Source organism: Scylla paramamosain, chromosome 12, assembly GCF_035594125.1.
Source record: "Scylla paramamosain isolate STU-SP2022 chromosome 12, ASM3559412v1, whole genome shotgun sequence".
NCBI classification, from domain to species: domain Eukaryota; kingdom Metazoa; phylum Arthropoda; class Malacostraca; order Decapoda; family Portunidae; genus Scylla; species Scylla paramamosain.
Genome location: NC_087162.1, coordinates 5,956,571 through 5,962,500, shown reverse-complemented (window position 1 = coordinate 5,962,500; position 5,930 = coordinate 5,956,571).

Here is a 5,930-nt window from a genome sequence, read left to right as displayed (position 1 = left end):
TAATAATATTAATAATAATAATAATAATAATAATAATAATGATAATAATAATGATAGTAATAATAATAATGATAATAATAATAATAATAATAATAATAATAATAATAATAATAATAATATATTATGGTCACCAGAAAACTGCAAAACAAAAATAAAGCAAAATGAAAAAAAATATTAATTTTTAGTAAATTATGAGACACTTCGATGAAAAAAAAAAAAGACATTGTAAGTTGTTTTATAATCCACCTCAGCTTTCGTATACCAAGAGTAGGCTGCTTTTGGCGTGACTGATGTAGTTACCATACCAGAGGTCAAATAAAGGCAATGTTTATACAGATGTACATCGGTGCGTCATTCCCACCAATACCCGCGCAGAGCACCGTACTCTTCATTTATTTCATTTTTTATTTCCTACGCACAAAAGAATCACCCGAGAAACTGAATACAGATAAATACAATAAATGAATAAATAAATGAATAAAATAAATAAATAAATAAATAAATAAATAATTAACTAATTAATTAAATACAAAAGTAAACAAATAACTAATGATTGACACAAAGTAGCCTTCCGACTCCTGTAAGAGAATGTTTTGTTTGTAAGAATGGAGAGGAGGGAAGCTTAGGAAAGGTATTAATGATCTATGAGCGACGTGATGCTCCTTCTGTGTGTGTGAGAGAGAGAGAGAGAGAGAGAGAGAGAGAGAGAGAGAGAGAGAGAGAGAGAGAGAGAGAGAGAGAGAGAGAGGCGAGGAAGGCTGAAGGCACATAGAATGGAAACAGAAGGGTTAATTGGCTGATTGACTGATTGACTGAGTGACTAATTGACTAATTAGTTTATTGGTTAACTGATTGACTGGTTGATTGACTGGGCAAATGAGTGAGTGAATGAGTGAGTGACTGATTGATTGAGAGACTAACTGACTGACTGACTGACTGACTGAATGAATGAATGAATGAATGAATGAATGATTGACTGATAGATTGATTGAGTGCCTGATTTGTTTAAGACGCCGCAACAAGGATTGATTGAACTGATTGACTTAAAAGGTTCAGGCGCCGCAACACTCAGCAACGCGGAGGGTGAAAAACGGAAGGGAAAGAAGGAAGGTGATACTTATAGTTTGGTGAAGGCGGAAAGTTCTTAAGGCCAGTGGTCACAAAACAGATCTCACACAAAGGTTCAGAGGATGGTAAGAACTCAAAAGAAGTTAATCCCTATGGACCTGCGCATAACATAAGAGTAACAATTTTGATTTTCATGTAGGTTTTTGAATTTCTGTATCGGATATCAGCGACCAAGCAATGTAGTGCAGCCAGTGACTGAGATATTATATTTTTTTCTTTTAATTGTTTTTTTTTTTACTTATATAATTTTTGCATTTTTATTTTTCTTCTTCTTCTTCTTCTTCTTCTTCTTAGTAGTAGTAGTAGTAGTAGTAATGGTTGTGGTGATAGTGGTGGTGATGATGGTACTGGTAATGATGGTGGTGATGGTAGCTGTAGCCGTGATAATGGTGGTTGGTAGCTGTAGTGGTGGTGATTGGTAATTGCAATGGTGGTAAAGGTGGTGGTGGCAGTAGTGGTGTTGGTGTCTGGATAACCACTGTTAGCTACTACTGGTTCGGTTACAATAATCTATTTAGTTTGGTGGAGTTTCGTAGTGAGACGTGTGGTGTCCCTGGCGTAGTGGCGGAGGCTCAGACTGCGAGGCAAGTGGAATGTTGAGCTGCACGTCACCTTACTGGAATGTTAACACCACAAGGTCGGTTAGCACACATAATGTTTCTTGTTTCTACAGTGCAGGATTGAGTCTGGGGAAGATAAGGTGCATTTTTTATTGTCTTATTGTCAATGCTGGTTCATCGTTACTTGATAACAATGCCATTTGGTGACATTAGCATCAAGAGAGAGAGAGAGAGAGAGAGAGAGAGAGAGAGGTGTGTGTATGTGTGTGTGTGTATTTTTATGTGTGTATGTGAGTGTTTCAGAGGTCGAGATGTGATTCAGAGACAGAAGAATAAAACCGTTTCGGAATCTGAAAAAAAAAAAAAAACGAATCCGGAGCTCCATCATGAATACAAGAACGTATCATTAGTCAATAGGACTCAATAGAAACTTTCCTCCTTGACAATTGACACTAGAGAATACAAACAAGGGTCTGGAATAATTTGAAGCAGATGAATCATCACTAACATTGAAAAGCTTGGGACGAGAACAAACCTTCACCCAGACCATTCTTTCATCTCTGTCCTTCATTGAAGAGTCAGGCCATCAACACTCCCTCCCTCAGCGCCTGCCACCTTACGTATATCGTCTCGTGCGTGGTGAGCAGCACGTGCACTGCAATACTTCACCAATGACAACTAGGAAGCCATTACAAGGAAGCGGACCGGCCTGGAGATAAGGTAGTATACGCATGCTGATGGGGGCAGCTTCTCCATCCACCACCAGAATACATAGTGGTCATGTTATCTGAGAACACACTGCACATGTTAGTCCACGCTAAGTATTGTACAATTCGTGCTTTACAATGAGCTGATGTAATTGCTGTGTGATGCTAGTGAAGGAAGCTGATCCATCTCATCCTCAATTTATCTTAACAGTTGTATTCTATACGTCTTCGGGTGAGATTTGTTATTATTCATTCATTGTTCTGGACCAACGTATGCTCTTAACTTCTAAGCCACTAAACAAACGTGTTCCGTTGCAGTGTTTGTTTACATTTGTGTTCCACCTCCTATGGGATGTGTTGGGAAATTATGCATACAGCGACTCGCAGAGAGGCAAGTGACGCACGAGGGAAGGAGTGAATGGTGGTGGATCTGGAATAGGGTTGTGGTGGATTTGGAATAAGGTTATGGTGGATTTGAGATAAGGTTGTGGTGGATTTGAGATAAGGTTGTGCTGGATTTGGAATAAGGTTGTGGTGGATTTGAAATAAGGTTGTGGTGGATTTGGAATAAGGTTGTGGTGGATTTGAGATAAGGTTGTGGTAGATTTGAAATAAGGTTGTGGTGGATTTGAAATAAGGTTGTGGTGGATTTGAGATAAGGTTGTGGTAGATTTGAAATAAGATTGTGGTGGATTTGAAATAAGGTTGTGGTAGATTTGAAATAAGGTTGTGGTGGATTTGGAATAAGGTTGTGGTGGATTTGAAATAAGGTTGTGGTGGATTTGGAATAAGGCTGTGGTGGATTTCAGGTTCGAGAAAGTAAGACATTGATAAAATAACAACAAATATAATAAAAAAAAGATAGTGAATGTTATGAAGCAGATGCCTTTCACATATTGCCATCTTGCAAGTAATAGATACTGAGATACTGAACATAGACAACCAGTTCACCACAAAAAAAAAAGGTAAATGAATAAATAAATAAAAAAAAATAAGTAAAAATAAAATAATTAAATAAAGTAAATAAGAAAATGAAGTTAATACAGGAATCATAAAGCAGTCTGCGTGAGAAAGCATGTGCTAGAATTACAGATGAAAGAACACAGACTACTCAGGTTGATGGAAAGAATGAACAGGAGGAAATGTTGAGAATGCAATGAATGTGAAAACCCGGTAGCGTCAGTTCATTGGTGTTTGCAAGAGTTGATGTTTATTTGGCAGGAACAAATGTGGAGGTTCGTGAGAGGGAGAGTAAAGCTCAGCACATTCACATGGAAAGAGGAACAGATAATTTTGTTAAGTTACCCATGGTTGGTATTTTCTTTCGAGGGATTGATGTTAGTCTGTTTAGTGTTTTCGTTCAAGATGCACACCCGTGACTGGAGTGCATAGCTGAACGGTGTGCTGTCCTAAGGGTGTCACTGCATTTGAAAACCATAATTAGCTATGTTCAGTTCTGTTCTACATTATTTCCGTGTGAATTTGTGCATGTGGTGAATTAAGTGGATAGGTGATGCTTAGTATAGTATAACATTTAGTAGAAAGGTACGAGTGCTATGGCTACATGGCGTTCAAGTGCGGAGTGAGATAACTAATCAAAGGGATCACATAAGGCTGTATGACGCTAAGAGCAGCTGCAGATCATGTACAGCAGAAAACGAGTTGATTACCTGACCAGTTATCAATTCATCAATGCATTCATTTCCTGTTTAGTAGTATGTGTGACCTGCAGCTGTGATGAACGACATGCAGCCCAAGAAGACTGGGAGTGAGTGGCCTTGTCTGGTCCCGCCAGTCTTGTCTTTCACTCATCATGCTGTAGAAATAGCCAGTATCATACTAAGAGAGTTTATGTTCGAGCCACTAAATGTGCAGAGTCGGTCAGGTTGGATGGGTGCGTCTGTGCATCAAAGCAGTGAGCATCATAAGACTGTCTATATTTGCTGATTCGAAATGTATACTGGAGTTTGTGAGAAGTCCTGCTGACTCGAAATGTGGAGTTTGTGAGAAGTTCTGCTGATTCGAGATGTGAAGTTTGGGATAAGTTCTGCTGATTCGAAACGTATATTAGAGTTAGTGAGAAGTTATGCTGAATCGAGATGTATATTAGAATTTGTGAGAAGTTCTGCTGATTCGAGATGTGAAGTTTGTGAGAAGTTCTGCTGAATTGAGATGTATATTAGAGTTTGTGGGAAGTTCTGCTGATTCGATACATATATTAGAGTTTGTGAGAAGTTCTGCTGATTCGAGATGTGGAGTTTGCGAGCAGTTCGCCTCCCAGTCTATATCGGAGAAGCAAGACAAGCAAGAAGAGGAGGAAGAGGACGTAATAGGCAGATACTTACGTGATCACGAAAATGCTAGACACATAAGTTACAGTATATAAATTTTTGAAAGTACGGTAAAGGAAAATGAAAGAAAAATACCCGGACGGAGGAAAGTAGGCATCAAGGAGAGCGGTTACGGATGTGAGTCTCCCGACTGAAAACTGAACCGCTTCGTGGCGCACTGAAAGAGTCACGGGGAGGTCGTTCTGACACCAAGCACCATATCGCGGCTAAAAGTGATATCCCATATTAATTTTAACTGCTACACTGCCATGTATGGAAGAAAATTATTGCAGGTATTTTACTGATAACATTTGAGAGACTACAAAACACAAAGGAAATAAAAGGATAATAATATCATATTATAACGCTTATGCTTCTGTTTTTCTTTTGGTTTCATAGGTTCTCAAAAGTTATTAAATGAAATCATGTAAAAATTTTCTTACACGCATGGCTCTATAACAACCAGAACTGATAGGCGTTATCTTATTATCAAGGATGTGGTGGTTGTGGCGAGAACGATCAGTCTATGATGATTTCAGTCCGCTACTATGCTATTCAATCATCGGTCACAAGTATTGCCTTTATAACTCGTATAAACACTGTTTTCTCTCCTTTGCCAGGGTCATTCTTCTTTCATCCGCTTTTCTTGTACTTTCCAGAATTTATGTGTTGTAGCTTTTATTTTTCAATATTTTCGCTTTCCGCATCGGTGACGTTATTTTCCATCATGGAGAAATCGTAAGAGATTTTTTTTTTTATGCCGAAACTAAGTGGCATGAATGAAGCAGGCGGGACGTGTCCCTCGAGCGGTTCGGAGCTGAGCGGGAGGCCATCCAAACCTCTTCAAGGAATTGTCTCTTGGGCGGGACAGACAAAGCCGAGGAGAGGCTAAACAACGCTCCCTGGACTGACTTATCCATCGCCAACTTGAAACATTATGACATGCGGGAAAGTAATCAAAGGAGGCCTTGATCTTGGTGGTTGGGCTGCGAAATTTTCAGAGGAGTCAATCTGGTACTTTGGAAGTTGTCTTGGTTGAGATGATCTTGTAATAGTGGAATTGAACTTGTAATGGTGGAGATGAGCTTGTAATGGTGGAGGAGTCGGTGATTGTAGCAGACAGGAGACTGTAACACTGATGATGAGGCTACAGTAAATGCTGAATCAGGCCCCAAAACCAGCGTTCATCCCCCGTCTGCCATTTT